This window comes from Colossoma macropomum, unplaced genomic scaffold, assembly GCF_904425465.1.
Source record: "Colossoma macropomum unplaced genomic scaffold, Colossoma_macropomum, whole genome shotgun sequence".
Taxonomy (NCBI): Eukaryota; Metazoa; Chordata; class Actinopteri; order Characiformes; family Serrasalmidae; genus Colossoma; species Colossoma macropomum.
Window position 1 is genome coordinate 33,893,598 of NW_023494801.1, and position 12,508 is coordinate 33,906,105.

Here is a 12,508-nt window from a genome sequence, read left to right on the forward strand (position 1 = left end):
CACTGTAATCTTGATCTTAAAACTGATCTAAGTCTGAAATCAGGAGCAGCAACAGTAACATGACAGAAATAGAGCCAGAGAAAGAAGAACGAAGAACTTAATAGAGCAAATAAAGCATTTCCCTTCCATTGTTACTTTGATCATTTAAAGCTGGGCTTACACATCACTTTTACCCCGATTCTAGCCCTGATTCTCAGTCTGGCTGAGTCTGAGCTGGGCAGCTCTAGTCTGCAGATTTTTGGGTCTGTCGGAGTCGACAGTTGGGTGAGAACTGAGTCATGTTTGAGGGGCGCAGACTCAGATTTTTGGTCTCCCGATTGTATTTCAGACCAGTCGGAGTTTACCAAACGTTTGATTTTTTCAACTCGACTCTGAACAAAATTTAGTGTAAACTGGTCAACGACTCAATCTAAACAGATTCCTGCAACAGCCAATGAAAACACAGCAAGTAAAAATGAAAATACAACAAGTAAACAAAGAAAAATGATTAAAAAATTAACAATTAACAAAAACATGAAAATTACTGATTAGCAGACTTAAATAATGAGGGTTTAGTAATACAAAGAGAATGGATGAGCACTGGTGGCCAATAGTGGGAATAAAAACAGACGGGATAAAACTTTAATGGACAATAAGTGAAAAAGAGTATTAGATCAAGCCAATCCTAAGTGGGCAGAATATCCCGCCTCAGCAATATTTAGTGTTCAAACCAAGCTGTTTCGGCAAGCTTCTTTTCTCGAGAAATGAACTGCTCAACTTTTGTGAATTACTGTTTTCTTACAATAAAATAATTTTAACTTAGAATTTGTTTCCTGGTCTTCACTTGTCATGAACCTACAGACCTAGTTATTCACTACAACAGGGTACTACTGTGATTTATTTTCAACTGCATTCTTAACTGAGCTTCATTCTTACAAGACCAACCTCTAAACCATGAAGCCAGCAGGATAACACTATTCATTCCCACAGCTCTTCTGATGAATACTAGCAGCCTCAACTTCTACGTGAGAAGCCTTATTTCTTTCCGTTTGTGAGAGTGGATGGACGAGTTGAGGAAAGTCTACTTTGTCTGCACTAGGGATGCATCAATGCCGATACTGGTATCAGTTGACGCCCCAATACTGCGCTCATTTACTCGTAATTGTACATATTAAAATTCACCGACACAAACATCTGATACCAGCTGTTAGCGTGTGACGTAAGTGAGCATACACTGCTAATGAACAAATGAGGTGAAGGAGGGTCTGCTTACAGAGAAGTGTTAACTGACTCTGTGATAGTTGGACAAAGGTGTTGCTGATCACCAGAGAAGTTCCTCAGGATACTTTCACCTGCCTTGTTTGGTGAGGACCTATCAGACCTATTTTCTTTAGCTCACTTCGTTTTGACATGTGTGAACACTCCACCCGTATTGGGGTCTGCAACAACCAGCTGAATTGGCAAAAACCACAGGTCTCAGTCCTCTTCCAAACGAACCCCATTCAGTTTACCACTGATGGAAGCGTGTTCTGTGATCAAATGAGAGAATTCATTAAAAGAGCTCACTTTCCTTCTCTTCTAGCAGCACCTTCGGTGCCATATAGTCAGTATAATTTGCCTGTTTTAATGTCTGACTCTACAGACTCTCATCTGCTCTCATGTCGTTCCTGCCGCTCAAGCTGCAGCTGCTAAAAATGTCAGACGAGCCTTAAAATAATAGCATAATAAAAGATCCGCATTCATTTCGGAACACTGGTGGCGAGCAACAGTAACCTGAGTGATTAAACTCAAATTGATGAGCCAATGACAAAGAAGCATATATTAAGTAAGGTTTATTATTGTTTATTGTGATGATGCTAATCCAAAAGCCTGGTGAGTGGAGCGTGGCTGGGCTATTTCAAATGAATCACAAAAACCCCCAAAACTAAAGAGACATCCGAGAGCAAACAACTGCTCTTGTGGCAAAGCCAGTGGAGTAATTTTAGTGAAAACGTGATGGACTGCAGCTCCAAATCACAGTCTGCATCTTGTACATTTTTATTACCTTCCTTGTTGTTGTAACATCACTGCAATTATGTTCTTAATTCTAAATGTAATGAAAGTTATTTTGGTATTTCTGTAATTTTGGTTTCTGTGATTGAACTGATCTGGCCTTTTTCAGGCACTTATTATCAGGTTTTCAGTGTCAACACTTAAGACCAGAAAAAGAAAATTGCATTTAAAAAGCTTATTATAGTTTTCCTGTAGGCCGATATGCTTTGTATATAGGAGAACAGGTGGGCCTTGGGGTGGAAAAGGTTGAGAAAACCTACTTTAAACATTTCACCTTGGTATATTCCCACCATGCATACAACGTGCAATACACACAAACACAACCAATACCAGTGGACACACATAGGCTAGCAAAACAGGAAAAAAGATCGACATTTGCTACTAAAGTTTGTATATGCTGGCCTTACTCTGTTTGACTGAACAGAATAGTGAGGTATTAATCTAATACGGTGATTTCTTCAAACTGCCTTTGCTGTAGAGAGACCACACTGTCCTGCTGTGTAAATTTCAGTGCACAGTGTGGTTAGCTGAGCTGCTGCAGCTCAGTTTCTCAGCATTTCTTCTCAGTACTCGGTGCACAGTGTGTTATTTTGAAAGAAACCAGGGGTTCAACGATTAATCGACTTGGTCAACTAAAATCGACAACCGAATTAGCTGGCAACCAGTTTAATAGTCGATTTGTTGGTGACGTCATCATGCAGGTTTCTTGTGCTAACTAGGAATGTTTTGACACTGCCGCTTACTGGAGTTAACCAAAGCGCAGTGGCAGCCTCGACAACAAGTGTGAAGGCATTTTGCGCTAAAAAGTTCAGTTGTGCTATTTGTAAAGCTGACCTTAGCTGGCATGGGAGCACATCCTCCTTGTCGCAGCATCTGAAGAGGAAACACGTCAGCTGACTGGATGAAGACTCATCTCGGGAAGATAGTTGTGCTAGTGAGCTAGTTAGCTAATGTGAATGTTAAAAGCCGCCCTACTTCATGTTAGGAGCTGAGCTGTAACATCTACCTTGAAGTGCTTGTTATCTTGTATCATTAATGGAGTTGGAACTATTATTCACAGCGACGCTGTTCACTTTCCAGATAACGTTCACAGGTTTAAACACTGCATCACTGTCTTAACGTCGAGGCCACCGGTGCGTTTAAATTCGGCAAACATAGGAGAAACTCACGTTTACAGCTGGAGATGTTGCTCATGGATACACATAGATGCTGTGTTGGGTTCAGCCAGGCACGTCAACGGCGCCGCCATTTTGGGAACGTTCAACGTCGCTGCTGGACTGCATTCAGTACCAAACACAGAGTGGCAGTTTAAGACAGGCACTGTCTAAAATTACACTATTTCAAGAATACTGCATATTAGTAAAATTATTACAAATATTAGAAAGCAAGGTTGGATTACATAATGGAGGGAATGCCGCGAGCAACACTCATGTTTGTGTGATGTTTATGTGTAGATATGGCCGTATGGTTGGTGAAGCACAGAGAACCTGTGGGAAAACTGATGTAGTTTTGTTACATTTTATTGCTGCTACTTCGCACATCCTTGATTTTAAATTTTGACAGGAAAAATATATTATTGTTTTATTTATCTTTTGAATTAGCAGGAATGTTCATTAAAACAGTGATTTTTTAAATAAGGTATTCATCTTTATTTTCTTTATTAGATCGAATAATTGATTATTCATTGCAGCAATCGATTTTCGTTTGTTGCAGCCCCAAAAGAAACAGCTTTACTGAAATTGTCCGTAGACAGAGGCGTCTACAAGGCTTCACATAGGTCAATTGGACCAAGCGTTTCCATATAGTATGAGTATATAAATTGGCTTTGTCTGTACATGATGGTTTAACATACAGTGTGAGTCACCAGGGAACAACATTTCTAAAATCACAGTGCATGTGTAGCTTTAGAGGATATTCAACTACAGCTCAACCAGCCAAACAAAAGACTTCACACTAGAGGACCAGACACTACATTGTGCAGCGTCGGACTTATTTTCAGTGTTGCAGAAATCGGATTCCTTCAGACAGGAGCGGGCGGAAGCACGCATATACAGAAATACCGCAAAATAATGAATAGCCTAAATAAAGTAGGACGATCACTAAATCATATATAAACAATATAACAGTAAAACAGTTCAAATGAATAAAGTCATTCTTGAGCAACCGATCATGTGACGCATCATGTCACGCAGCTAAATACACTGAAATAAGCCATGAAAATCAATGAAAATTAAAGAAAAGGCCGTATAAACACAAAGTGATTTTTTTATGTAATTCATGACAAAAACATTCCGTGCTGCAGACAGATTTCCCAGTTGGTCTACAGGTTTGAAACCTTTGCCTAATCATAAGTCACAACACTGTCCAGGACAAACATATATACCGTGTACTTTTACGAATTATATTTTTGTTAAGCAGAATGACTGAAGTGACCATTTATCAATCTGTCAACAGGACTGTCCGAATAATTTCTTGCTGCTCCGCAGCTTAAACGCTGTATGTATGAAAGGCCAGTGTGTTCAAACTGCAGCGCTCGTGTTGCCCATCACTCATGTCACGCAGAGACAGCATGTGTGAATCAGGTGTTAGAGAGACGTCGGAGCCTTCAGTCTGACGGCCACAGCTGCCCAGCAAAATACCAAAAATAACTGCTCTGTGGTTTAATTCCTGCTTTGTGTTCACTGGGAATAAATGGTGTTTGGTGAAGTTACTCACAGTGAGCCTGATGAGCATGACTGCCGTGTTATTTCAGCACAGGATAATATGTGTGTGATTAGACCGTGTCAGATATTGGACGTGCGCGGGACTGCGCAGGTGGGGGCAGGACAAATCATTTCGGCTGCGGGTGGGAGCGGGAGAAATGATTCCAATTTTCTGCGGGAGTGGGATGAAATCTCGCGGGAGTGGGACTCAAAAAACAGTCCCGTGCAGACCTCTACTTCAGATGTAAACTCATCACAAGTGAACTCCTCGGATTCACTTTAGGTGTGATTCCTGCTGACACTGTACATTGCACTGATTCACACTAACAACTACTGAATTCTAATGAGTTTACTCAGTATCGTATCGGAATCAGCATCAATGAGTAGTAAAAAAAACCTACTCGTACTCAGTCTGAAAAAAAAAGATATCAAAGCACAAGACATTTCACACGGCAACAGACTGATCACATAAACTCTCAGTCAAAGCTTTCAAGTAGGGTGTTGCGTGGCCTGGAAAGTGAGGCGATTAACTTGCTTATTTGTAACTGCCATTAAAATTCTCATTCCTAAAAAACAAACAAAAAATTAAATACTGTATTCTCATACAATCTCTTTTTAGATAGATAGATAGATAGATAGATACTTTATTGATCCCGAAGGGAATTTAGCACATTGTGATTATAAAGATGCTTATAGCTTTCTACCTCATGTGTTTATATGAGTGTAAAGATATTGTTCGTAATGGTTGAAAACCAAATAAAAATATATTAGGAAAAAAAATATCTAACTCCTGGCTTAAAAACCCACAAAGGCAATTACCAGTGATCGAGGCCAGTGCAGAGTTTCATACACTTAAGGAACAGTTCCCCTTCCAATTTGACAATAAACTACAAAAAGATGAATACTGGACACTGGCCAAAGATATCCATCAAGCGAGACTAAAATGAACATCTGAACATAGCTTAGTTGGCGAAGTTCTAAGACATTTGTAAATGTTATTTGTTCATGTAGATAACAAGCTTTTGTTCAAAACTAAAATATATAGACGTACGCAGTGAACTCACTGAGCTTGCAGATGTATAAATACCCTGTTTGTTGATGCTTTCATAAGTGCTTCTGAGCTTGTGGATGCCATCTTTGTACATGATGGGACAAATATTCCAAAAAAAAAATCTGTAACAAGCTGAGAGAAAAATAGAATGATTTAATATGTTGTGCACCACATTAAAAAGCAATGTTTTTGTTATACATACATTTTTTGCAAACACTGCCCAATACTTTCAATAAAAACCTACAACTCCATAAACACTGTTTACCCGATCCAGCTAGATAAAGAGAACCAAATTAAACAAATGAGACAAAAATATTAGACTTGAAAATTTATTTACTGGGGAAAATGATCCAGTATTACAGATCTGTGAGTGGCAAAAGCATGTGAATTTTCAGTATCTGTGTGACCCCCTTGTGCAGTCATAACTGCCACTAAACGTTTCCGGTGTTGATTATTCCTGCACATCAGCTTGGTGGAATTTTAGCCCAATTCTCCATACAAAACAGCTTCAGCTCTGTTATGTTGGTGGGTTTCCTCCCAACTGCTGCTTCAGGTTCTTCCACAACATTTCTATAGGATTAAGGTCAGGACTTTGACTTGGCCATTCCAAAACATTAACTTTATTCTTCTTTTTCTTTGGTAAAATGATTTGTGTGCTTAGGGTCGTTGTCTTGCTGCATGACCCACGTTCTCTTGAGTTTAAGCTCATGGAAAGATGTCCTGACATTTTCCTTTAGAATTTGTTGCTATTATTAAGAGTTCTCTGTTTCATCAATGTTGGAAAGCCGTCCTGGCCCACATGCAGCAAAACAGGCCCAAACCATGATACTACCACCACCATGTTTCACAGCTGGGATAAGGTTTTTATTCTGGAATGCAGTGCTTTCCTTTCTCCAAACATAACGCCTCTATTTAAACCAAAAAGATCTTTTTTTGGTCTCATCCGTCCACAAAACATTGTTTCAACAGTCTTCTGGCTTGTCTATGTGATCTTTAGAAAACTGCAGATGGGCAGTAATGTTCTTTTTGGAGAGCAGCAGCTTCTCCTTGCAACCCTTGCACACCATTGTTGTTCAGTGGTCTCCTGATGGTGGACTCATGAACATTAGCCACTGTCAGACAGGCCCTTAGTTGCTTAGAAGTTACCCTGGGTTCCTTTGTGACCTTGCAGACTTTTCCCCGCCTTGCTCTTGATGTGATCTTTGTTGGAGGACCACTCCTGGGGAGTGTGATGAGGGTCTTGAATTTCCTCCATTTGTACCCAGTCTGTCTGACTGTGGATTGTTGGAGTCCAAACTCTGAAGATCGTTTGGTAACCTTTTCCAGCCTTATGAGCATCAACAGCTCTTCTTCTGACGTCCTCAGAAATCTCTTTTGTTCGTGCCATGATACACTTCCACCTGTTTGGATCGCTTGTCTCCCGTCTTTAAATAAGATCTAATCACCTTCAAATATGCTATCCTAAAGTTCAATATTTTTGTCACTCAAGATTGTTTAATTTGGATCTTTTTCTCTTTACATCTACTAGTTAATTTGACTTCTGTGAAAATTTTATGCAGTTTCAGGTCAAATTTATGCAGAAATTCAAGCTTGATATTTTCCTCTTTCACAAGGATGAAAGCTTTAAATGCTGTTTATCTGATGGGGCAGGTTTGGAGGTCTTCAAGGTGGTTTTTAGGAGTCTCATTTTTCTCTGGAGCTTTTCATTTTTTGGAAACAATTTTAGAAATTTGTGCTTTTAAAACTTACTTTCCTTTAACTTTCTCCTGTCTTATGCAAGTTGATCATCTTTATCTGATCTCAGAAAAATCTCCTGTATCGTGCACAGAGAAACTGTGTGAGGCAGCTGAGGTGAGGAGAGTGGCTGCTTGCGTGAATGTTAATATCTATTTGAAGGAGAACAGGATGTCAGCGACTCCTTTGGGAAGCTTTTGTTGGGAACAGCTGTAACTGGTTTTAAGATTAGAAGGATAGAAAGTTAAAGTGGCAGAAAGTGCACAAAAGTAAAGAGTGGACAAATTAAATACTTATAGTTTTGATATATATTGTGTTGTAAGCTTTTATGTCATCATCTGCTAAATCTACATATCTTGCATCTCTAGTATATTTACAGCTATAGTTTCCATTGATAACTTACTGAAATAACTGGCACCACCAATTTTCACTGACTGATAGAGACATTTATGTTTTAATAAATCAGGCCCTGATGAGATCAGGTTGGTGAATGGAAATAGTCGCTGTTGTGGCAGAGTGGAGATCCAGCACAACGGCCAGTGGGGAACAGTGTGTGATGATAGCTGGGACATCAATGATGCTGAGGTCGTGTGCAGGCAGATGGGATGTGGCAAAGCGGTCAGCGCACATAGCAGTGCCCATTTTGGTCAGGGAAGTGAACCAACATGGCTGGATGACGTTGGATGTAGTGGAACTGAGAGCCACTTAACTCAGTGTTCACACGGTGGATTTGGAAAGGAGAACTGTGGACACGAAGAAGATGCTGGAGTTGTTTGCTCAAGTAAGTAATGATTTTAACAGCAGTTTACTGTTAAAGTGCATTTACAACATTACTGATCATATTTCTTTAACAGATGACCTGCCGAGTCCCTCACTCACCCTGACCTCATCTCACTCTGCTGTATCTGCTGGGAGAGGCTGTTCAGTTCAGATGTGTCTCGCCCAGCCCAACCTACATCTCTGCAAACTTCCAATTGTACAGAAATGGCCAATCAATAAAATCCCAAACAGCTGAATCTTCGACAACATTTGAATTGACTGTGGATTCCTCACATCAGGGCCAGTACAGCTGTGACTATTCATACCAGGGAAGCAGCTCCATCACATCCTCCAGGAGCAGCTCCATAGATCTCACTGTGGGTAAGTTAGTAAGTTCATAACAAGCTCACTTTATAACAGTTGTAGTTGTCTGATCTCAGCATGTTTCTACAAACTGTCCTAGTTTAACGTAAATGATCTGTTCCAGGCCATTTAAAATGAAAGTGTAAAATACCTCTGTTTGACATACATATTTCAGTTTACATTAAAAGCAGAGGTGTGGGGATGTTAGCATAACACTCACAAACCTAATTCAGTTCTTTTGCAAAAATCTGGAATTATTCTTAACAAGAGTCTCTGATATAGTCTGAAACTGGTCTGTGAATCCCTAGTAATCCCTAGTCATAAAATAAATAAAAAAAAAAAGAAATCTTTTTGATTTTGGCTCATGGATCACAAAACATACTGCATCAGTGACTTGATTGGTTACATTTAAAGTGACAAAAAATATCAACAAATATCAAGGAAAGTTTTTTTGCTATTACTGCTTTAACTGTGAAACACGTTAAGCGCATATTTTCATGCAAAGTGAGAGTTTTGTGGCTCAAACACTGGTAAACGTGAGAGCAACAGAGCACTTGTATCACTGCAAAACTTCTGATCAATTAACAAACACTCGTGTGTAAGGTGGTACGCTTTACCCACTGCAGTGTGAAACGAACAGAACCAAATTGAAAGGATACAGTATCACAAAAACACAAACTCTGGTTCAGGCAGCAAACAAACTCAGTGGGGAAACAGCCTTAATGTCAAACCTTCACCGCACTGACATCAGATTGTAGCTAGATTAAGGGTCAGTGACTGTTACGCCCCCCACCCCCACCTCACAAACCTGGTGTTTATATTTTGTCACACCACAAAAACAGTTTTTTCTCTGGTCACTGCTCCGAGAGTAACTGCCAAAACAACCATATATATATATATATATATATTATATATTATATATATAGCCAACCTCCCATATGTTGCAAAATCTCTGTACCACCCCTCCAAAAAACATTCCCGGGGCCGCTCCTGGTTTCTGCCCATTTAAGTCCTCTTCTTTACTACCTTTGCGCTTCCTGTCTGAGCAGAAGCTGAAACTGGAACTGGGTAAAATGTGCACCCAGTTTGTAGAACAGAGGGCTACAATAGACAGAATCTCAAAAGACTGGTGTAACCCTTACCTTACCTGTTATTACTTTGATTCTCGCTTCTTAGAATTTTTTTAAGGGTCTGCATATCAAAGGCCTAACTCTACTAAGTGTAAACTCCTGTCATTAGGATATTTCCTGGTGGTGTCTTGACAGATGCTTCATTTACATTTAAATATCATAGCAGTAAAGAAGTTAATACAATAAGGCAAAAACTTGGATTCCTGTATCGAAAACTAATTACAAGGAAATTTTAAGAAAAAAATAAATACATACAGATAAAATGTTGTGCATAACAGGGCCATTCCAGCGTTTAATGTAATCTGTCGTGCTATGTGGTATTCTGTGCTACAGCAGTGCATCCCTGAGCCTCAAGACACATGAGCACTGGGTTTTTGTAGTATTTCAACCAAAAAATCTTGCTGTAGAGGAAACTGCAGCACCACTGTAGGATGTGACTAGGCATGTGTCAACTGACGCAGTGATGGGTACATATGTCATTTGAGCTGCAGTGATATTTTAGCTGTAGTTAATGGGTAATTTTTTTATCACTTTTTATAAAACTAAATTATATATCAGTATTCAGTTCACATGTATGCCTGAATTTCTTTAGATAACATGAATTCATTCAGATTAACTAAATTCCTTTTCCAGTAACTCTACCCGCACCAAGCATCTCTCTCAGTCCCACCAAAGAGGTTTCATGGGGAGAGGAGGTTGACATCACCTGCTCTGTAGAAACCCAGTTCACAGGGGGATCCTTCACTCTGATACAGAACTCTGGATCATTTAGAGAGACCAAGAGTGGAACCTCCGTCACCTTCAGTTTACCAAAAGTGGACTTTATTCATGAGGGGTCTTACTACTGCCAGTACCAGACCAGAGTGTCCAGTCGTGATTTCAGTTCTCCACACAGCAGCTTTGTTTATGTCTTTGTTGAAGGTAACACTTTCTGTCTGTAATCGAACACTGAGGGGTATTTAAATAAGGTTTAGATTTAAAATAAAGATTTTCAGCTCTTTAAATATATTTATGCAGTTTGGCACTTAGATAAAAAAAATCTTGACAGAATCTGAAAATATAAAATTTGCTTATTTTGATTAAATTATAAGAGAGAAAATTAAATAAGAAGAGAGTAATACGCTGCTTTTCCTCTTTTCAAACTAGAATGTCATGATATGTTTGTAATGCACCTGCTCTGTTATTGTAACTAAAATGTCAGAGCTTATAAAGAATTACACAATATAATAACATATTTTCAGGAACTCTCATTTTGAAGTCTAAGGCAGTGCATTAAAAAGAAATTCCGCTTTTGTTTTCTAAATTTCTGCATAATTCAGAGGTTGAGATGTAAACAGTCATTCAGAGTGGTTTGGTGTGAAATGGTTCAGATGTCTTTACAGTGGTGGTGATAGGAACCAGGTGTCGCCATGACTACAACACAAATATAGACATTTTATTTACTATCCAAAACCACCAGTGAACCTACACAAGTCTTCTGAGTTTATATGGCATGTTGATGATGGGAAAATAAAAATCTGAAATAAGTTTTCTTTGAGGACTATTTTGCCTCAGAGCACCCTGCGTGTTTAAGGCTAAAACTTTTTAAAACTATCATAAAACAGTGTCTCAGTCATCAGACAGTGTTCACAGCCATTTCCTGTAATAACTTTCTGTGAGGGAGCTTTTAGAGGTGGACGTCTGGTTCCTATCACCTCCACCTCCACCTCCACTCCACTCCAATTCTTACTAAGTTCTCTAGAACAGAGCGTTTCACACCAAACAATATGACTTTGTTTACAGTTACAGTTCATTTTGCACTTACATTCCAACATCTGATAGTCTGAGGTTGTTTCTCAAGCTCTTCAATTCTTTAGAGTCACCCACAAAGCTCTCATCTTACTGTTCCTCGTCCTCTCTATTGACCATTTCACGGATCTTCAGATTCTGATCTACAGGTTTCCATCATGTCTCCCCATCTAACCCCTATAATCAATCAAGTTTTTCTTACTTAGTTCAATTTTCAGTTAGTTTAACACGCTTTCTATTTCAAAATCTCCTGAAAGACTTTTTCCCTACACATCTGTCCTCCCCATTACCATCTGTCTTTCATCTGTCCCATCATCTCTTTTTATCTCTTGTGCTTCCATTTATTTGCTGTTAGTTGTGTTTGTGTTATCTTTTATCTCTCATTATGATTATCATTATCAGTAGTAGTATTGGTAGTAGTAGTATATCTGCCAGTGTTATATTTTTCATAAAATTTTTGGATTTTTTTTTTTCTTTTATTACTGCCAAGTTCCATTAAAGCGCTATGATGTAATTTGATTCTGATAATGAAGCTTCATTAAAATATTTCTTCACTCTGATACTTGGGCTCTTTTCTTGCATTGAGTCACATTTGAGTGCAAATTTGCCAAATTTGTGGCTCTCCTTACACTGTGAAACATTTGTGCAACATTGCTTGCAAAGCGGTTTCTGTGCAACTTGACAGTTAATAAAGCAATTCAAAATCAAAGTTGCATGCAACACATTCAGTTACTCCACTAGTCAGCCAAATTAGCGACTCATACCGTATAGTTTCTGCTATCGGGGAGGTGTAATTTACATATTTGAGGCTTTTTCATCATCTTGAGTTTAACTGAATAACCTCTGTTTGTCCCTAAAAGGGGCGATTCTTTTTATATTTGTGTATCCTGTTTAACTGCCCAACAAAACATCTTTATTTTTATTTTCTTGTCCATTTCAGTCTGTTTAGT

General features: G+C 39.0%; 1 long non-coding RNA gene across 1 annotated transcript; it reads left to right on the plus strand.

Moving 5' to 3' along the window:
- Window positions 1–7,990: 7,990 nt before the first annotated feature.
- On the plus strand, window positions 7,991–11,129 carry LOC118821016. The gene is made up of 3 exons (XR_005008303.1): window positions 7,991–8,299; window positions 8,373–8,658; window positions 10,404–11,129. It is a non-coding gene; the product is annotated as an uncharacterized LOC118821016 (long non-coding RNA).
- Window positions 11,130–12,508: the final 1,379 nt, after the last annotated feature.